Below are 23,106 nucleotides of genomic sequence, written 5' to 3'. Positions count from 1 at the left end.
GAGTTTCATGTTTGTGCAGTGGATCGATGGAGTACCATTAGATTGGGTAATGGCAACACCTGTTTTTGCCACGCTACTAAGTTCTGAAGTAACGTTATTCAGACAGTTGAGCAATGCGCCTTCAGCTATGAGTACCTCCATCCAACAAACACTCCTCAGAAGCCCTACTGCATTCTCATACCCCAAACAAGTATGGCATACTTTAATGATACTCAATATTGTTCAATTTGAATTTATTCTTTAACAGAAGAGGTTTCAGTAAAATACTTCTGATTAGCACCTGGGGCGGGGGAGCCAGCCAATCAGGTTGTGCGGAATGCAGGCTGAAGCTGCTAATCTCAGCCCACGCTCCGAGCAGCCTGCTGGTTGCTTCCCCCGCCCCTGCGCCACCATCTTGCCCCCCACCCTCCCTTCCTTTAAGTTGTTTTTGTTTTACTTCTTCCCCCAGCCCTTCACTTACTTTTGTTTCGGCAGCGGCGGCAGGGTGTCAGTGCCTCTGCTTCTGTCACTGCGATCCCTTCAGGCCGCCACGGAAATGGAAGAGGTGCTCGGTAAGGAGCCTCGCCTTTCATCTCTGTGATGGCCATCTGAGGACAGTATTTTGTTAATGCTTAAAGGAATGGTGCGGTCAAAAATTTTTATTGTCCCTACGGGTCGGCCATGTGTTTTGAAGCCTAAGTCGCTCGATTTTAGAAAAATTTCCTATGGACCTTACCCGAGTTTTCATCCATTAAACGCATGCGAAAACAGGCACCAGGGCGCTGCCATTTTGTGATAATCCTATCACTTGCCCCATCGCCCTGGCTGACCTGCTTTTGCGGCACTAAATCATATCCCCCGCCTCTGAGCCTGTCATCAGCAGACGCGTACCGCCCATTTCACAACGCCAAAGCACGTCTCGTGTCAACAATCGCTGCGTTTCAGCTAATGACGTGTCGCCATGGAAATGGCAAGACGCCTCTTTCCTCAATAAGTATAAACAGACCGTTTCACAACACACAGCAGCAGATTTTCGATTCCATTGCTCTCTGTGTTACTTTGAATATTATGTGACTTGTTTCTGTGCTCTGGTCAGCTACCTTTTCCGCTTGTAGCCCGTGTGAACACCTGTACCATCGATATAAATTATTTTAGTTTGTTTACCACACAATGTCTACAATAATGCCCTACATGTACGAGCCAGAGTATACCGAGGAGGAACTACTGGAAAGGGAAACACGCAAAAATGATGGGGCTTCGGACGGCAGTTGGCAGGACGAATCAACGGATGAAGACACTGGACCTATTCGCATGGACGGTGTTTCCACCTGGTGCACATGCAATCGGTGCAAGCTAATGCCAACCGAGGAGGAGAACTGCTGCTGCCGTGAAAACTCGGGATGCGTGGCATACATTTCGGAAGGCGAGCCATGACCGCAATGCATCACCGAGCTGCCAGACTTCAGGGCAGCCTGCCTCACACGGTCCGTGTAGAGGATAATGATGGTGCTTATGCACGAACTTCGCGCAACTGTTCGTCCTCGTAATCTGAGTAACGAGTAAGTATAATCTGCTTGTGATGCCACTACTATTTCATGGTCGTCTCCTATATCCAAAATTACATCTACATATCATTGTAACGCATGAAAGTCGTTCAATAGTGTGCAGTGTCTAGATAGCATTTGTCCGAGCAGAATGCCATTAGTAACAAGAATTGTCATTGACAACAAACGTTTAATCAACTTATCTTGGTCATTTAAAAACAGTTTGTATCATTATTTTTCACAGGTGGTACCAGCTGGTGGCCTATCGTTTCTTTAAATGGTGGCTTCACGGGAGGCTTGGGCACCGCGTTCGAAGAGTAATACCCGCCTGTGCCGTTCGTGCCATAAGAGAAACTTTCCCGAGTGACAGCGGTCAGTACAGGGGATTTTCCCTCGCTGTGCTGCAACCTGACCTGTACAATGTGTAAAGTTTTTTATTTTTGTGCCATCAAAAAAAGAAACAAAATAAAACACCACATATATTTTAACAATGGTTGTTTCGATTTTTTAAATGAATCAAGTGTGTCTCCATTCAGCAGTCTTCCTGTGCCTTGTCTGCACGCCCACCGGCCCATCCATCCATCCACCCCCATCCCCTATCAAAGGCGAAGTATAACTATATAAAGTATTAAAAAGTGGTTAGTTTAACAAAAACAAAAGTCCATAACAACAAGTCCAGTGGGTGCGCGCTGCCATGGGGGGCTGTCAGGGGCGCGAACGGCCAAGGTGCCAAACAGCATGTACACTTCAAAAGGTATCGCACGCCAAGGGTCCATCGCTCACATGGCCTCCTCAGACTCAGTGTCTCCAGGCAGGGCTCCCCTTTGAAGCAGGCCGCCCCCCTGCAATCCACATAAGTGTGTCTCCATTCAGCAGTCTTCCTGTGCCTTATCTGCACGCCCCAGGCCCTTCCATCCCACCCCCTCTATCAAAGGCGGTTCGTGCCAGTGGATGCGCGCTGCCATGGGGGGCTGTCAGGGGCGCGAAAGGCCAAGGTGCCAAACAGCATGTACACTTCAAAAGGTATCCCACGCCAAGGGCCCATCGATCACATGGCCTCCTCAGACTCCGTACCTCCAGGCAGGGCTCCCCCTTGAAGCAGGCCACCCCCCTGCAATCCACATAAGAGTGTCTCCATTCAGCAGTCTCCCTGTGCCTTATCTGCACGCCCCAGGCCCATTCATCCCACCCCCCTCTATCAAAGGCGGTTTGTGCCAGTGGATGCGAGCTGCCATGGGGGGCTGTCAGGGGCGCGAAAGGCCAAGGTGGCAAACAGCATGTACTCTTCAAAAGGTATCCCACGCCAAGGGCCCATCGCTCACATGGCCTCCTCAGACCCTTTGTGTCCGGCCAGGACCCCCCCTCATGCTGGCCGACCCCCGGCAAACCACAGAATACCACGACATACACACGTCATTCATTCACAAACACACCCCTGTTTGTAATACTTTATAAACCACTTGATATGTCTCATGAGAACATCTTTGTGCTTTGAAAGTCAACTCCGGAATGTACTACCTGAGAACCACTGAGATCTATGCTAATCTGCTCTTCGTCGTGCTATCCGTGAACTTCTGTGACCGCTTCGAGCAAACCCATCAATGTGCTACCTGTGGCCATCTACTTGTTCTCCTGCAACATACTGCTCTGCTTGCTGAATCCAACTGTTTGTTGGTCAAGGTAAGGCAATGTATCCTAGTCATATTTCTATCTATTTGTGAGTAGAGTACTCAATAGTGCTATGTTCATTGGTCTCATTGATATTGACTTGAGTTTCCATTGTTATGCTATCAATAGATCTATTTATTTTCATCTGTGTCAATTGTCATCGAATTGCATCCTTCGGGGGTCCAGTCTAAAATGTAAGCATGTTTCCTTCTCATGCAAGACAGACCATCCAAGGGACGAGTCACATGTTCAGAGTTTAGTCACATCATTTATAAATTTCTGCAATTTATGCAAATACTAAGCCGCACATGATGAACTGGTATAGTTCCTGCGACCAAAACAAACCTTGCATTGAACATTGTATGGTTCATTTACTTTTGTATCACATTTTTATTCATCAAGATTATATAATAATGTTGATATTTACTTTTCAGAATTTTCAAAAATGCCTGCCTGTTCGATTAGCGGTTGCCCTTTGAAGACACATGCTAAATCAGAAGGCACTACAATGCATGTATTCAAAAACAAGGCAGTAACGTCAAAATACATGCTGCCTGTAGATTAAATCATACGTTCTCATGGTCTGCACAACCGATGCTGGGGAAACTGCCAGCAGGCAATCTACTGTGTGCAGCTGCCTCACTTTTTAGTGGGTCCAGTTTTAGAAAGTTAGAGTCTTTCTTTCAGTTTGTGGGACTCCATTTCATTTAAAAAACGCAGTACTACAAATACCAACATGATTATCTGTTTCCGGCCATTAGTGATGCTTGGAAAATTGAACAATTGTCTCTAGCAAGTACATTCGAAGGCAAACGATTCAGGCTAGCCGGCGATGGACAGTGCGACAGCCCTGGATTTACTGCCAAGTACTGCACCTACCACTTTCAGGACATGGATAGTAAGAAAATTGTGAGTTTGGTGGTCGTGCAGGTAACACAATGTACATCCTCAGTGGCCATGAAGAAACTAGGCTTTATAAAATCAGTGGAATATCTACAATCGAGGGGAATGCACATCGACCTCATAACCACAGACAGACACGTTTCAATTGCCAAGACAATGAGAGAGCAGTTCCCACATATTCAAAATCAATTTGACGTATGGCATCTTGCTAAATCAATCAATAAGAAAATCTCGGCTGCAGGGAAAAAAAAAAGGTTTTGAAAGTATTTCAGAGTGGTCTCAGTCTATCAGCAACCATCTTTGGTGGAGCTGCAAAACTTGTGAAGGGTCAGTGGAAATCCTACTTGAAAAATGTTGGTCACTGATGCACCACTGTACTAACGTTCACCTCTGGACAGAAAACCAACATTTCCACCAATGTGAACATGGCCCTTTGTCCACAGAGGAGGCACGGAAGAAGAAGTGGTTGATTGCATCTTCACCTACACACAAAGCCATTGAGAAGATTGTTTTCGATAAAACTCTATCAAGAGATTTGAGGGGACTGAAAGAATTCTGTCACACGGGAGAATTGGAGGTGTTCCACAATATGTGCCTAAAGTACAGGCCAAAGCGATTGCATTTCAGTTTACAGGGCATGAAACATAGGACTCTACTAGCGGTCTTGGCCCATAACGAGAATGTGGGCCGTGAACAGTCTAGGACTACGGGAAATGTAGGGATGTCTGGCTACACTACGTCCTTTGGAAAAAGAACTAAGAAATGGGGGGTAAAACCAGTATATGAGGAAATGGAGTTCGACTTTGTTAAAGGCCTTAATGTTAGTGTACTAGAGAAGCACAGATATGGAATTTTGAGCGTTTCTGTGCAGAGCACTGATGCATTGCCACCAAGCATTGCCACTGTGCCATGTCCTTCCAAAGCAGAGCTCATTGAGAAGTTCAAATCCCGGTTTAAATAAATCATTGTAATCTGATTGTCTTTTTGAAAATAATGTTATTGTACAGTGTGCATACAAAGTATGCTAACCCTAAACCCTCCATTCACCATCCGGGGTGGCGAACAACATGGGTGTCATCTTTGATTTCTCTCTCTATTCACCTCATATCGCTGACCTTGTGAATATGTGTATGTATATATTTTTGTTGCTGTAACTAAGTTTTGCAATCTCATGTAAATGATGCGCACTGTTTACCGAGGGGAGGCTTGCGTATTGCAAATAATAAAACAAATAAACAATAAATCTCACTTTCAACTGAACTCCTTGGGTACTTTATACTTTCCCTGACCTTCCCCCAAAAAGTCAATGTCTCCATAGTTATGGTTCTCTAGGGCTGCAAAGCTCGCGGACAATGAGGACAAAATTGGGGACCTTAGAACGCGCCAAGCGAGGCGTTGCAGATTGGAGAGAAGCCAGTTCGCATTTGCACATTGAGGCCTAGTACAAACATGGAGTCGAAAATTCATGTTCTCACAGATGGCTTTAGACGGGATGTTGCAAAGTAAGAATGTACGCTCATGCAGAGTGAAGGTCAGCGGCTTTGATTTTTTGCTTGCGGTCTGAAGAGGCCCGCGAATCGCACTGGCAGTATAAAGTTCTATTGTTTTTTTACCTTGAGAGACAGGGACCATGCCGAAAGGACTTCATTTGAAGGAGGGGGGCAATAACGTAAGAGACGATTAGGGTGAAAATTCTGAAACTAGACCGAGTTTCATGTTAGTTCAGTATATGAAAAATCGTTGGCACAAACACAGTTGGATATACGGACTGCATTACGCAGAGATACAATGGAAATGGCAAATATAATGTAAGTAACTCTTTAGATGCTTTTATACTGAATGAATGAATGAATGAATGAATGAATGAATGAATGAATGAATGAATGAATGAATGAATGAATGAATGAAGAGCAAGTACAACATTTGTGGGATCGTCTTTCTACCAGGCACATAGGCATGCATGTGCCCATTCGACATGCATGTAGACAAACAGTCGTTTCTCAGTGGTTCAACGGTAAAAAAAATCATTAGTTTGTGTGTTTCCCTCGATTTATTTTGTTAGTTTTCGCATTGCTTTTAGAGCCGAACATACTCCATTGCACTATCCTTGCAAGCAAATAGTGTCAGCTTGCCCGTAATCAATAAAATGAATAATAGTAATAAAGATCGGCTGGTGAGACTAATTTCAATTTTTATGTTTTCTAAACAGGTACATCCTACCGTATTGCCACTGCCACCTATTCCAGACCCCGGCAGATGGATTTTTCAACCGCCAGCTGCAGCTTCTTGTAAACAACTGCACTACACTGACCATTTTATGGGACGATCGCCAAGGGGCCATATGCCCTTACGTGGAACTAGCGGCAAGAAGCAACACATCAACCTTTACGGTGGCCTAGTGCTTAGTTGATGGAACAGCATTAGAGTTCACTGTGCGTCCAAAGTGCTTCTTTTAATGAAAACCAACACCCTGTGTACCATAAAGGAACAGCGCGTGACTCACGATAAACTTTTCCGGATTTGCGGATCGAGAGAAAAGAAATAAAATTCCATTCCGATTTAATATGCCAATTGCTGAATATTCTCTAAACATTTAATGTCAAATAAATGTACTTTACCAAATGTACCGTATTGCTGTTTGATTTTAAAGTACAGTTTCATATTCCGAATTGTGGCGCGCTGTGTTGTGAGTTGTCTGTGTTGGTTTCCGGGTTCTGTGTGAATTCGCGTAGAAGACGACTGGGCGCGTTTGCCTACGCAGCACAGTAACGTCACGGAGAGAGGTGGGGAATATGAATGTTTTGATAATGTCAGGCTCAGGGGCGGGGGATATGATTTAGTGCCGTAAAAGCAGGTCAGCCAGGGCTATGGGGCAAGTGATAGGATTATCACAAAATGGCAGTGCCCTGGTGCCTGTTTTCGCGTGCGTTTAATGGACAAAAACTCGGGTAAGGTCCATAGGAAATTTTTCTAAAATCGAGCGATTTAGGCTTAAAAACACATGGCCGACCCGTAGGAACAATAAACATTTTTGACCGAACCATTCCTTTAAGTAGGAAACACAGGTGAAAATACACAATACATAAAATACACAATACGAGTACACACACACTCACATTCATCTACAATTTATCAAATTGATCTTACAGTTCTTAAAGTGCTTTCTGCACTTTTCTCGACAAAAAGTGGGGTTACTGAGTTTGTCCTTAAATGTGTGGGAACACATGTGGCTACTATTATGCGCTTATACAAGAAAGGGGGCCTGGAGGACCGTGACAATTACAGACCGATCTCTCTACTTGATGCAGTTGGTAAGATCTATGCTAGATCCCTGCGGTTTCATTTAGATGATTGGTCACGAGATTACAGGATAATCAAGCACCTTCAAGCAGGGTTTCAGCCTGCCCAGCGCATGGTTAACCAGTCCTTTAGGCTTTTCGTATAACAGCAAACATATGTCACCTTGAGAAAGGTGAACCTGTGCACTACTTTCATTGATCTAAAATGCGCATTTGATGTGGCTCCCAAGACTAAATCGTGATAAGCACTGCAAGGGTTAGGCATTCCTGCACCATTGCTTAGAGCAAATATGAGCCTCTACAACACTAGAAGACCTGGGGTCTTACCTGCCCTCATTAAGAGCCGAAGAGGGAGGCAAGGTTATGTTCTCGCCCCATCACTCCTCTGTATTTTTATGAACCAACTAATTGTCAAACTAAGGAAGATGCAGACTGATGCTCCTATGCTGGGTCGGAACAAGATCCTGTTGCTTTTATTTGCAGATGATGCCCTTTTAATTAACTTCATTCATTCATTCATTCTTTCATTCATTCATTCATTCATTCAAACTTTATTCTGGAGCTAATACATGAAAGTACAGTGCAACAAGTAAACCCTATACAAACAATCAGTAAAGCACAATCAATCAGGTTAAAAGAATGCTTGTAAAAGTTCAAATCTGCATATGCTAATATTAAATAAAAAAGATATGTCTAAAGGCATTGATTGAGTATCTCTCGTGCCTGCCCCACCACGCCTTATCAATATCGGTCAATACAACAAGAATTACATCAAATGAAATGAGTAGTTCAGAAAAAAAACATAGCGCAAATTCCTCTCTTTTTCAAACCTAACGTTACCTTCCTCCTGCAATCATCACTGCACATCATGCACCAGAGCAAAAATATGTTGTAAAGTCTCTGGCGTTATGTTATTTTCTTGTATAGTGCCAAAGCCCTAGGGCGTACAAGCGCTAAGCAGAAGGACAGAGCTATGTGGGAGGAGCCTCCAACGTCTCAGATTGTTTACATAAACCCTCTTGTTTTTAAAGATTTCCTAAAAAGAAGGTGATTTTGCTCTTTACGCAGTGATTCTGGCAGCTCGTTCCAGCCCTGTGCCGCCAGGATTGGGAAAGAGCGGCCGCTTCCCCAGGCTCTTTTGACACTGTCCACTCTAAGGATGCAGGCATTGGCGAATCGAAGGTCACTAGTAGAATGATAGATGACTAACCTTTCTTTGAGGTACTGAGGGGTGGTTCCAAAAATAAACGTATGACCTAGCGTCAGTAACTTAAACTGAACCCTTGCTGATACCGGTAGCCAGTTCAACTCTTTCCGAGCTGTGGGTTCTGGTTCATTCCACGCCATTTGGTGCACAATGCACACAGCTGCATTCTGGACTTTCTGTCATTTTTGGATGCCATCTTTACTGGCACCGCCCAGGAGGGAGTTACAGTAGACCAGGCAGGAAGAATGGCAACCCGGCCAAGCTTTGCCCAGTTGGCTTTGGAGATCATGGGGCCAACCAATCTTAGTACTCTGAGATAGTCATTTGTATTTTTTACAATCGCGTCCACATGGACGCCTGCATTCAGTTTAGCCTCCATGTATGTACCAAGGGTCTTCACTTTGGTAGCCCCTGTGACCCGGCCGCCCTCAATCAGAAAGCTAGTGAATGCCTGGTTGAGAGCTTTCCTAGCTTGTTCAGACACGTAAATCATTCACTCCGTCTTCCCGGCGTTCAGACATAGCCAGTTTGAAGAAGACCAGTTTTTTATTATTAGGTAGATATTATTGAGCTTCTCCTGGTCCTCAGCATGATTCCTACTGATCTACATAGACAACTGAAAATCATCTGCATAGTTAGTAAAAAGAGACCTAGTTTTTCTAACGCCACACACAGAGGTTGGATGTATATATTGAAGAGTAATGGGGACTGGCATGCCACCTGGGGAACTCCACAAGCCGTAATGTCTGCCACTGATGCAGTATCTTCCCAGTATACCCTAGATCTATGGCCCTCCAAGAATGATCTCATCCATCCAACCGCCGCCTCCCCTGAGATGCCCCATGTGACCGCCAGTATCTCCAATACGATATTATGGTCCAGTAGATCCAAGGTTGCAGATAGATTGAGTAAAATCAGCAGCCCCAATCTACTTCTTTCCAGCATTGTCAACATGTGTGTCTGTAAGACAATGAAGGCACTTTCTGTGCCGTGGAAACATCGAAAACCAGACTGCTTCTCATAAAGGGTGCCCACAGCTTCCATATATGATTGGAGATGTATGGTAGCCACCTTGTCAACCAACTTCAGGAAAAACAGCGTGTTAGTAATGGGTCGCAAGTTTGCTGCATCGCTGGGGTCCAAGCCAGGTTTCTTCAGAAGTGGGTTCACTGCCACATCTTTAATTGATTGTGAAATAATGCAGTGTTTAAATGAGGCATTGACAAATCTGCACAGATAAGGGGCAAACATATCATGGTGTTCCAGGATTACCTTAGAAGGCTAAAAGGTCCCCTGGACAACTGGTATGGTGCATGACTTTAAGGGTATCTTAAAGTTAACATAGAGAAACTAAAACCGGTACGGATGTTCCCTGTTCTTGATCTCCGGGATCAGGTATTGAGCTATCAACCAGCTTATCCAATTGCCCATTTCCAGAATTGACCACCGCTATAGCCGGTTTCTGTCCGTCCAGCTCTTCCTTGATCTTATTCTGGGCGTGCAGGAGCTTATCTGAGAAGGCCCTTTGGACTCTTACACAGTCTTCCTTAGTTGGATTTATGGCCTGATTAAGAACTCTGGGGTTTTCCCATGTTCTAAATAGTTTGAAGAGTTCCTTGGTTTGGTTTCCTGCCCTGTTTATCTTATCATTATCATGATTACATTTTGCATCAATGATCTTACCTTTGTACTCTTTCTCTTTACATTTCCATGCTGCCTTATTAGTTGGGCTTTTATCCTTGAGCCAGGCATGCTCTGCGTGCCTTTTACTGGCTTTTAACTGAGCCAGTTCTGGGGGAAATCATTGTTGGTGGTTAGGCACATCCCTTACATTTCTTAACTTAGTTGGGGCAAGCCTGTCTAGCAGGATTGTCATATCTCTGTTATAATTATCTATCAGGGTATCTCAGTGATGCGAGTCATTGGATTTTATCATCAGGGCATCCATACAGTTTGCCAGGTATGCGGCTGTGATGGCTCGGTAATTCCTACCTAGCACCTTACGTGACAGTTCATGTTGTTGCCTAAACAGGGATGGAAGTTGTATCTGACACGTAATGGAAGAGTGGTCTGACCACACACAGGAGTGGTTGTGACCCCGTCAGTGAAATATTTCCACTGGCCACTCAATCTAGGGTATTTCCTTTCATGTGTGTGGGTTCGGAGTTGTGAATAGCAATGTTCTCATTGTTAAGATGTTTCTCTAGTTCCAGATCAGTCTGGTCTTTGGGATCCCCTCTCCAAAGGTTTAAATCACCCAAAAGAATTATGTCGGTATTGGGTTTTTGCATGGGAGATAGCACATTGGTAAGGTCTTCATTAAACTTGGTAGCTTCTGCAGGGTGCATGTGAAGCACTACAAAGGTGATGCTAAAGTTGTGGTTCAGAGTAACCTTAGTGCACAGTATGTCACACCCTTCACATTCCACTTTAACCTTATACATCCCAAGCTTCTTTTTACATATAATGGCAAGTCTACCGCCAAGGCTTTCGTCACTATGTTTCCCAAAAAAGACGTATGCCAGGAGGGGTCACATGTTCTATGATGGGACAATGGGTGTCTGTGAGCCATGCCTCAGTAACGCACATTATGTCCACGTCTTGCTCCAGGATTAAGTCGTGGACATCCAAGGTACGTCTTACTAGTGATCTAGTGTTGAGCTGCGCTGGATTCAAGTGTGCAACAGAGAGAAACTCAATAGAAGGTTTCTTCTCTTGTAAGGCACTCTGCTCCATGATAGGGGTGATTATAGGGGAATCACCCGAGGTCATGTGAGGGTGTAATTGATGACAGTCTACACTAGCAAATAACTGCCTTAGAGGGTGTAATGCCACATTTTCCCAGGCCTTAGGGTCTTCCCTCTTGTGGGCGTTATAAACAGCCTCACCGATGGGGAGGGTCCCTGAGATGATCTGGTGTGAACCGTGCTCATCTTCCATATGCGTGGTATGCTGTGTGGTACTAAGTGTCATTTCATTCATTTTGGACCCTTCCTCCACTGGAGGCAATACCCCTGTCCTCTGTGTTGACTGGGATCCCTCCCCGCGGGTCTTGATAGCGGCCTCGAGGTGGGGAACAACCCTGCCAGAAAGATTCGATGTTATGGGAGGACCTGACCTAGCCTCAACCTTTGTTTGTATATTTCAGTTAGTAGTTACCTGTTTAACACCACCCACTTTTGGATACATTCTGTCGCTGCCCAACATGTCAAGGGATTTTGAGATTGACTTACTTCTAGCAGCAGCAATTGCCTCAAGAACCTCAGCAATTCCCATGGTATGGAAAACCAGGGCAGAGTAGCCTAGGCACAAGCACGTCCTGGCACGGACCGCCACAGACCCGTTCATGCTGGCGCGTTCGCGCCAGGGGACTAAATATGAGTACAGAAAGAATACAATCCTGCTAGGATATTTAGTTCTTTGCGTGCGTGCGTGCAAAGCGAGCTGCTCTGATTCAAATCGCACGATCGGCGTCAAGCAGCAGGACAAGAAATAACAAATAAAGTGTTGAGTGCAATATAAATCTTATCAAGATCAAAATCTTATCCGGATTATTAAAAAGGACGGGGATGCTACGACCAGTTAATCAACGTTAGAACACAAAACTGATAAAAGTAAAACTGGATTATTAAAACAAAGTCAAAACAATAGTAAAAAGAATGCAGCCAACCTGATCAAAGAGACAGAATTCTGGGCCACCATTTTTCCACGAGCTGTAACTGTAGGAAGGAGTTAATGACTTTGTAATTGCATTGCGCAGAACTAGTGAACTAATGATAGCACTTCTGTGGTTTATACTGTATCTAGATTTGTAAATAGAGCATGGCTAAAAAGGCTAAAATAGGCCACAGTGACCTAAATATATTGCAGTGTCCTAGGGGGTCAGTGCATTGCCTCGGTTGAATGTGTAGCATGTTCATTGTAAGACTGTCCTTAGGCATTTACTTAATTGCCTAAATCTTAATCTGACCAAGGAAAATCGTAGTGCATTAATAAAGTTGCGGCAACAAAAGTCGTCTGTAAAGAAAATCGCAGCATAAATGTTGTGGTTTGACCCAGTAAAGGTGTACGCATTATACCATTTAAGGGGAGCGTGAGTTGCATGGTATCATGGGTCCGAGGGTTGCGGGGGTGTCCCTCGCATCTAAGACATGGATTGCGGCAGCAAAACCACAGCCTTTTTGATGCAATTTTAACTCATGGAACCGGCAAATGCAGGAGTTCATTGTTGTATGAGCTAGTATTGGGAAGGTACTATGTATGCATGATATGCATTTACTGTGTTAATGTGATTTATATATGAAATTGCTTTTTATGTGATGCATATATTGTAGGGTGCTCATATTGCTTGCATGGAGTATTATCTGAAAAGAAGCCTGTTTGACTTGAATTGAAAAATCTCTGGAGACAGTGTGGCTCTTGCCTGGGACATGGGCACCTGCCAGGGTAAATGTGGAACTGGCAGTATTATTTTGGTAGTCATGCACACGTGGCATGTTAATTCGTCTTGATGTGGCATAACAATGTGCTTAACTACCATGTCATGCAATGCGGATATTGCCATGGCAATGTGGACAATGACAGACTGGCACATTGAGCTAAACTGTGTTATATTTGAGAACACTGTGGGCTATTGGAGCAGCACCCACTACACATTAGCAACGGAAGCATTGTATTCTCGGTATTACTAACATCACCTTGTACTATGTCCACAACACTCAGAAATAATGTGCAATAAATCTGAAATGTGCCAGGAGTAGCCTGCCACTGAATGACAATTTGCACTGAAATTTGTTTTGGGGCATTTCGAATTGGGTTTTGGAAACCAACACAGAACGATTCAAGCAAGTTACATTTCCGAGGACACCATTTGAAACAGAAGTAAGTTAATAGTAATGTACTTCTTATATAGCGCTGCTCATCCATAGCTCTCAGAGCGCTGAGATAACTGAAGACATTATTATGCCACAGAGTGGTACTCAATTTATCGACCTCTATCTGGCCAACTATCTAACCGTCAATTTATCTCCCAACACAAAATTACACTTGTGACATTTCGTTTGACATACCATGGATGTTTGCCATCTTTTTTTAGGCGTATTATCACACTACATGCATCAGCCACTACTTCAGTTGCACATTGTTTGTCTTCTGTGCACCCCGTGCTTCTGTAGGAAACATCATTGTGATGGACAGATACAGGATTTCCTGGCGCAGAGAAATCCTATTGACATTGGGTCAGACCTAGTTTCATGAGTTCCCTTTAGCTGACTTCAAGTCTTGAGGCTTTAACCCATTATCTTTGAAACATCTGTCCGGATTAGGGTATTTTGCACAAGAGAAGCTTGCGCTTTGGAAGCAACATTTGCACATGCACAATCACATAAGTGTCTATGAATATGCATGTGCACTGTATTTGCTAAATGCATATGCACAAATACTTTTTGCACATGTGCAAATGGCACTTGCTCATGTGCAATGTGCCACAAACCGCCCTCTACACTGTTCAATTCACCATTTAGCCTATCGTTTTGTAAATATTCTGGGGAGTTCACTGTGAGACTGCGCTGGCGCCACTGGGCTTCCTTGCTTCACTTGTTCGCTAGTCCTGCCTCAGGACAAATATTTTTAAACGCCCTGCAATTAATGTTCCCAGGCTGCAACTGTACTCTTCTCTCATTAACCTATTGATATACTGACCCATAGATTTCTTCCATAAGACACCAATTGGCACGCTCACAGTGCACTGGGATAGTACCTAAGACCCTCCTCTTCAAGGAATGGCTTCCCCCTGAAACCTCAGTCCATACACCGTCCACTCCCCCTCATACCTGTGACTGGGTGATCTGACCCCACTGTTTCCTCCCCTGGTCAGTTGTAGATCCATTGCTGATATTTGCTCTCCCTCCCCTGTTGTTAAATCTCCACTCCCTTGTTTCTCTGTTCCTTACACGTGTTCTTCCCCTATGATTGCAAAGCGCTCTGTTGCTTCCCGAAGCTATGTCTGCCGTGCTTAATAAATACCCCAATAACAATAGCTAACCTTGATATTTTCCATGTTTCCTCTGGGTGCCCTACTCAGTGGTTCCCCTATCTCTTGGCAGAGTCCATTGCATGCATAACTTGCCTCTCCCAGTGTGTCCCCCATATAGATTGACCACCACGTTCGATGCTGCATGCTCTACCTGAGTGTGTTGTACCTCTTTCTGCCGTACAGAAACAATAGAATGCAACACTAGTTACTCCTCAAATTCCTCATCTCTGTATTAAAATCTATCCATCGGCTGCACAAACCCGCCTGATGACCTACTTCTCTCGCTACTCCCCACCACACCCTCTAAGATCTCAAGCCCCGCTCAATATGTCAGTACCATGCCCCTCCACTCTTGTTCCGATGCAAGTGCAACGCCCTAGATAGGCGGAGACAGTTAGACTGTGAAAAATATATAAGCAGGCGGCCTAGTGCTAGCTGTTTTCTCTGGGCACTGCAGAATGCGCATGTACTTATTTGGAGTTGGCTTTGACACATATTGACACCACATAGCCACACTGGAAGAGCAACAATGTATTTACATTGTGGTTGTAGAGGGTAAAAATAGAGTGATGTGTCTGGCATGAAGTGGTAGCGTACGGTGTTAGGTTTTAAAGGATGTGTGAGTGGGTAGTTGATTTAGATAGGCGTGTGAGATGGAGTCATAAAAGTGTTGCCATAAAGGAGAAGTCCAGGGGCTAAGATAGCAGGAGTTCAGCCATGTTGGATTTTAGGGCCTGTTACAGGATGAGTTTTTGAAAGGATGAGAAACAGGCTCAATATGGGGCGGTGGCCCTGTCCAATTAATCCAGAGACAAGTTCCCCTTCCTTCCCCCAAAGGAGAAGTTGTGATGTCAAGGTCACAGGCAGCCACACTGTGTCGATAACTGTTAATTGGGCCCAGCTGCAGAGCTTAGAAGTGCTGGGAAAGGAATGCTGGGCCCAGGGAGGAAGGATAAGAATGTGCCTTTTGAAGGTTAAATTCATGTGAACAGGGCATGGGGTTTTGTGATGCCAAAGGGCCTGATGAAGATTTAGAGCACAACAAAACAATATAAACCCATTCAGCTCAACATTGTGTAGGTGTATCTGTAACTGACAACCTAAATATTAGAATTAAATAGTAAATAGGTTTTCTAGGTGCTAGTGACTTAAGTTCCAATCATTACACCCATTTTCTACTGTTGAAACAGAATACCATACTCCAGAGTGATAATTTTTAAAATCAAAATGTATTCTTGTATCAAAACTTTAAAATAGATACAATAATATTTTCATCTAAACACGCAAGAAGAAAGTGACTTAGTGTTCCCCTTTAAAGTGATCGGTGCAATAGTTTGATAGTAACTAATACAATATTTAACAATTCCATAAAACAATCCAACGCTTAGTGCTAACCAATTTGCAAAGAAATTGTGGTTGTGACATGTAACAAGTGTGTGTCACACTACCCCAGTGTGAATCTTGAAGTGTATTTGGTACCAATGTGTAGCAAACAATGCCTGTCAATGGTTTTTGAAATAACTGTTTATATATACAGTTTATATTGACCCAACATGTTTAGTTCCACCTTGTCTATTCATACAAATAACTGAACTTCTTCAGGGGTTTGTTCTTATTAAAAGAAGGATAGCTTGACAAACAATCGCTCTGGTGTTAGATAAATCTTCATGATGTTGATAATTCAAATCTTTGGATATTATTTCCTTACTTAAAATTGTGAAAATTGACACCACCACTGGTCAAATCTTCTGTTGGGATTAGTCAAGTGCCAAGCAAATAGAATCAAAATATTTGTCATGGGTGCCACTCTATGAGAATGAACATGGCAAAAATGGCCTGTTCTATGGGATGGTACCCACTCTAGAGTCCACAGCCACATTTTAGCTCACTGTACCTTTCACAGATGGGAAGTAATCATTTGCATATCAGTCCTTGTCCCGCCCACCCGGGCAGTCTAGCACCGAAGCTATGGCAATTCCCTTCTGAACAAGAATACAAACAGCAACCCCATACATGTGTTTCAACCTTGTTGGGCATCATCAGTGAGGTGGAGCCGTGCTTCTCTGAGCACAGTGAGCAAGGGGTCCACGTCTGGATGACACTAGGAAACTTAGGGTGACTAAACCTAAGGCACTTGAAAAAAAAAATATAGTCATGGGCGCCCCTCTATGAGAACAAACATGGCAAAAATTGGCTGTTCTATGGGATGGCACCCACTCTAGAGTCCGCAGCCCCATTTTAGCTCACTGTACCTTTCACAGATTGGAAATAACCATTTGCATATCAGTCTTCGTCCCGCCCACATGGGCAGTCCAGCACCGAAATGCTACGGTAATTCCCTTCTGAACAAGAGTATCAACAGCAACCCCATACATGTATTTCAGCCTTGTTGGGCATCATCAGTGAGGTGGAGCTGTGCCTCTCGAAGCACAGTGTGCAAGGGGTCCACGTCTGGATGACCCTAGGACACTTAGGGTGACTAAACCTAAGGCCCTTGAAAAAAAATCAAAAAATTAGTCATGGGCACCCCTCTATGAGAACAAACATGGCAAAAATGGCCTGTTCTATGGGATGGTACCCACTCTAGAGTCCGCAGCCCCATTTTAGAACACTGTACCTTTCACAGATTGGAAATAACCATTTGCATATCAGTCTTTGTCCCGCCCACATGGGCAGTCGAGCATCAAAATGCTATGGCATGGAGGTGTGGATTATGGAGACTGAAGGGAACGAGAAAAATGCATCACTCCAAAATGACATGTTGATTCATAATTTTGGTTTTCTTAACATTTTCCTACATGGCAACTTTCTTTATTTTTCAGGTAACCACGTGAACATCTATATTTTTGAATTCTAAATGTTATGGCGAATCAGGAAATACTATTGTTTTTCGTGAATTGCTCCTGAGCTGAAATCGTGAAAAATATGCCATTTCACAATTCAAACATTAATTTCACAGCCTATCACCTCACCAACTTTCCACTTCCTTGGAATTATGAGAAGGGCAGAATCATGTTTTTCTTTCTAACTCAAATTCTGTACATCACACATGGTTAATATTCACATGGAACTGAAAAGCATTTATGCCCTTTAATAAGAGTCCTGGATGAGCTCACTGAGTTGCTCAATTATGTTTTTATAATGGAAAAAAAGTACAATGTTAATCTTAGGCAATGCATCACATGGGCCACTGAGTTTCACATGCAGCTCCCCTCTCCTCATAAGTTTAATTTCTCCCCAGTCCATGATACAGACACCTGCCTGTCTCCTGTTATTCCACTCTGCAATTAAGGCCCTGATTCATCAAATTATTTGTGTGAAAAACAGGGATTTGCATGCCATTCTGCCCACAATGACGAATGGGGATTTGCAGGCAGAATAGTACGTAAATCTCTATTTGACATGCTAATAATTCCATGGATCAGGGCCTTAGTGTCTTCAAAGGTCTCTGTTTGAAGCTAATGCACAGTTAATGGGGAGGCATGACCTTAAAGGTAATATTTGCTGGGTGCCTTATCTGTACCCCCCCACAATTCTGACCTACTCTTTATATGTCTTTGCATTTTAAGCTGAAAACCAAATCTGCTTCTCCTGGTGGGCCCAGCCCAAAGGTCTTGAAGTCAAAGTTTCAGAGGCACAGACCTTTTAGTTCAGTGGGGACAACAAGCTACATGTATAATTCTAACAGAAAAGCATTTTGTAATTGAAAATATGTATTTTACACATGACATTCTGCATCGCATCTGGGCCTGTTTTCTAGGAATAACATATTTCTTTAGTACAATAATTAAAAAGATAGGAGTCTCACTTTCAATATTATTCCACTTAGGCCACAGTTAACATTGGAAACTAGTGTTCACTTCTACAACAAATAGGCGCTGGCTTTTAAATGATGTCATTTTGAATGTTGAGAAGTAAGTGTTTTCTTTGTGTCAAATGCAATGTGCTGGGCTTCACTTTAGATTTCTGGATCACAGTCTTGTGCCTCACTGAAGTCAATGTAACACAGTAGCATCGCTAGGGGGGGCTGGGGGTGCCAGGGCCCCTCCTGTGAAACCCTGTGCCCCCCCATGTGCCTCCCCATGTGCCCCCCTACCTAAGATGAGCAGTGACCATGTTCTCCCCTTACTTTTGTCTGTGCCCCCCTACTTTTGTCTTTGGCCCCCTCCGTGCCCCTCCTAAATTTGATTCCTGTTGTCGCCAATGATGTACCATGCTGCTATCTGTCTCTTTAAGTGAAATTGTAGCTTTTCATATTTCATGAAAACAGCATTTTCAGCCACAACTGTCTTTTGCAACTGCATTGAGCACATTCTGCTGTATTAATGTTTTAAGGCATGCTTTCCTTCGCCTTCCAATTCTGGTAATGTTGAGTGGGGCCCACTTTTCCTATTCACTAGGCCTCCAATGGGTTTCACCATTAGCCAGCTTTATTCGCACAATATGGCCTTGCATGGCCTTTCAATCTCTGTCACTATAGGGCTGTATTTTCACCCTACAGGTCCCCAAATTAAACTTATTTTTTGTAGTGTTTAAATAACAAGGTTCTCTCTATAACTTTATTTTATTTTAAAACGTGTTTAACCTGGAGTCTGTTTAGCATGAGCAAGCATTAGGCATCATGTAAACGTAAATGGTTTATCTATAAGAACATTAAAGAATGCTCCCAAGTGTGTTAAGTAGTATCAGCAGGCAAGAGGAGGAGGGAGAGAGGTAGACAATCCATACCGTGGGGATTTTGCTAATGTCTAGGTGTCATCAGCACTATATAATAGCAATTTCCTATTTGAGAGGGGAGTCTAGCGAAGGACAACTAACCCGAGAGGCAAGGAGAGCTAACACGACCATTGGGGTACCACCTTGCAAGGAGAATATCTGTCTACCTGGAGAGGCCTTAACCTTGCAGGGGAGGCAGAGACAGTGAAATCTAGATGCTAACCAGGCCGGGCATTGAAAGAGCCGCCAGATGAGGACTGGGTGCTGGTGACTATCCTTGACAAAAGCCTTTCACCAGATCTGTGCTTTCCCATGATGAGCCCTGCTGTTTCCCTGCGTGCTCAATAACTAAGGTCTCCCATGTAGGTAGGTTGATTCTTATGACAACAAAAGTGTGGGGGGATTCTGCCAGCCTTTCTCTCCTTCTTGCATAGTGGCTGGGGTGGAGGGGGGGGGCGAAACTGTGTAGAACCTGGCCATATTTGACTAAAAATATAACCCAACTTATTCCTCATATAAAAAAACCCTATCCATTTAAATTGAATTGTGTTGGGAACTACCTGCCTTAATCCTGTCCATTTAATTGTGGGTGAGGTGGGGAAACAGTGTAGACCCTTAGCACATTTTATTAAAGTTAATTCAATTAATTCCCACATAGTAAATATCACAGATGAGTTTTGTTACAATTCAAAACTAACATGTCATCCCCAGTGTGTACAGCCATTATAGTCAATAAAGTAATTGGGTGACCCTATTTTCCTGAAACACCTGACTTCCTTACAGAAGAGGGGTGTGCTTAATCCCAAAATAAGAATCCCGAAAAATCTGCCTTTCAAGTAAATGTATTGTATGCAAAACGATTTTCCATTTATTCCCATGTATTCCCAAATCGAAGTCCAAAGACCTGCATTTCTGAATGAAGGTTGAAAAACGATGTTCCCATCTAGTTTATTTCCCAAACCCTGCCTTTCTAATAAAAAGCCAAAACGATTTTCCCCTTGAGTTCATTTCCCAAACTCTGCCTTTCTAATAAAAAGCCAAAACAATGCCCCTATTAGGTTCATTTCCCAAACCCTGCCTTTCTAATAAAAAGCCAAAACAATGCCCCTATTAGGTTCATTTCCCCAACCCTGCCTTTCAAATAAAGAGCCAAAAAAAAATGATTTTCCCATTGAGGTAATTTGCCAAACCCTGCCTTTCTAATAAAGAGCCCAAAACGATATTCCCACTATTTTCCCCCTCCCTGTACTTTATGTTTAAACCAAATCGGTCATAACTAATTGATGCCTGTAGGGTGGGGGTTGCTGGGAGAAATGAGCATTGGGATAAACTAAGCAATCGCTGTGTGTTTTAAACGTTTTTTATTGGTTAATTTGCAAAGAAATCGAATGCAACTTGTGGCTGCAAATCTCTGAATGCTACCTGTCTTGTTGTAGTAACTGAAAGTTTATCAGACATATATGTCCACTATTTGATACAAGTAATTTGAAGTTGTGATATTGTTTTGTGCAACAGAGTTGGTGGCAGCTGTCCTTGTGATTAATTTATTATTCATTGTAGTAAAATTTAAATAAATATATATTTTATTACTATACACCGGTCTGGTTCCTAGGTTATTAGTTCTACAGAGGGTATCTGCTAAATGGTATTATATAGGTTGGAGTCCTTACTAAAGTTGAACCTGCTAAGCGCTTTGTTGTGCGCCACTTTGCTTGGGGAAGGAGGGAACTCCCTGGGTTCAGAGTGACCGTCCAATAAACTGTGATAAATTCTGTTTATTCTATTTAATGTACTCACTAGGATTGTAAAGTTTTTACTTCACCAACAAAACATGAATTGCTAATACTACTGTGTGCTAATAGCCTTGTAGACCTCGGTAGGGGTCATTATCACCTGGGATAATGACCCGCCACCAAGTTATGGCCTGAGGGGAAAATTACCCCTCTCTCGGTCTATAAGGCTATAGTAATTAGGGCCTCATTATGAGTTTGGTGGTATCGGGGAGATAAATCCGCCCACATACAACCAAACTGTATTACTGTTACTGCCACTTGGTCCGGCTGTATTACTGCCGGATTACAAGTAGTGGTGGCAGTGTAAATCCCATTTCTCTGTAGTCTCTAGGACTCAATGGGGCATTTATGATGGAATTACTACTGCAGTAAATCTGCAGCGGTAATTTCACCAAAAAATGGGCAGAAAGTCGGCGGTGAATCCTCCAACTTTCTGCCCACCTCATAGTTGGGTTGTGCAGTATACGGTAATACCACTGCATTTAACCCACACCGCCCAACTGGTAATAACGTCCTCATTTTCACATGTTCCCACTTGAGCTGCCTGCTCATGTTATGCCCTATTTCTATTACTACTGCTCTCCTATTGTGAAGAGACTCAGCAATGCCGATGCTCTGCCTGTGTATGCACAGTTGCACACTGTTTCTGTTAGAAGTACTATCTTCCCATCTAATAAACAGAAGGAAAAAAAGAAAAGAAAAAAAGATTTCTAATTTACCACTCTCTTTACTTATTTCGCAAAGTGCGTTTAAATTCCATTTGCAGACAGATTGTGTTGTCCTACAGTCTATCCTATGTCTCTCTGCTTAGGTTGTGTCAGCTGTGTCTGGGGCTGGGCCCCTGGGTATATTTTACAACAGAAGTATTTATGATGTATTGCTAAACTTAGAAAACATTTCCTCTCTAATCCGGCCTCAGCCAATGAGAAGTAGGGCACATGGGTGCTGCTAAGGAATTCAAACACACTTATCTGTTGAGGTCAGTGACTGTAAAACAGCACTCCATACTTCTAAGACAGGGCTCTGCAACGTTTGACTCTCTGGAAGTTTCAGACTACAATTCCCATGATATCTGGCTGTTGACTATGCTGGTTTGGAATTATAGGAACTGTAGTCCAGAACAGCTGGAGAGCCAAAGGTTGCAAACCCCTGTTCTAATACAAGAGAATTGGCACAGGTCTGGGACATTGAGCAGAAGATAAGTAGGAGTCCAACTAGAGGCACACGCAGTGAAAAATAGGACATAATGGGTACATTTCAGATGTGTATATACCAAAGCAAGTGATGTGTAACTTAACTTGCTTCAAGCCCAGGCTACTTGCCTGTCCGCTTAACTCAACTTTAAACACATTTGAAAAGTAACTCAGTGGGTTAGTGGGTTTGCTGCAGAGAGCTCAATGAACTCAGCAGGTTTGCCTCGGTTTTTTGTCATTTCAAAGTCGATAAATATGTTCCATTTAGCAATAAAGCCCCTATTTAAGTGTCAAAAGTCAAATAGTAGCCATTTGGTTTACTGCACCTTTTTCTAACACTACTGTAAATTTGAATGCTACTTCTAATTGGGAACGTTAGTTCATAACAATGTCAAAGGCTGAACTGATCTCGGATTCACTGGCTTCCATCTACACAAACTGCTTCCCAGTGACGCATTAGCCACAACTTCCATAAGCCGTTTGCATATGAGGCTTCCATGAAGGAGCACATGGCTTGCAGACTCCCTCTTGCGGCACCTTTAAGCCCATAAGGAACCAGCGACAACCCACATGCAGGCATACAGCTCAAACGGAACCAGAAGCACCTGAACGAGGATACAGACCCCCACTAACAAAACCATCAATTTTCTGCATATTCAACCCACACAAAACTCACACAACCATTTCTCTCCCAGCAACCCACAAGCACTTTACCACACCGCATCAATGACACATAAGCAGCACCCACAGCACACAAGGTCTCGCCGGAT

The 23,106-nt window shown here is 43.4% G+C and overlaps 1 protein-coding gene and 1 pseudogene across 1 annotated transcript in view; both read right to left on the bottom strand.

Annotated features, from left to right (window-relative positions):
* The window catches only part of LOC138522111 (protein ABHD1 pseudogene), a 45,460-nt pseudogene extending 34,124 nt beyond the window's left edge, over positions 1-11,336 (bottom strand).
* Positions 1-23,106, bottom strand: part of LOC138521115 (alpha-1,3-mannosyl-glycoprotein 4-beta-N-acetylglucosaminyltransferase C-like) — a 303,408-nt gene that overhangs the window by 258,369 nt on the left and 21,933 nt on the right. The gene's annotated exons all lie outside the window — the stretch shown is intronic.

Source organism: Ambystoma mexicanum, chromosome 13 (genome assembly GCF_040938575.1).
Source record: "Ambystoma mexicanum isolate Mex_15411 chromosome 13, UKY_AmexF1_1, whole genome shotgun sequence".
Taxonomy (NCBI): domain Eukaryota; kingdom Metazoa; phylum Chordata; class Amphibia; order Caudata; family Ambystomatidae; genus Ambystoma; species Ambystoma mexicanum.
This window is presented reverse-complemented; position numbering and strand designations above follow the sequence as displayed.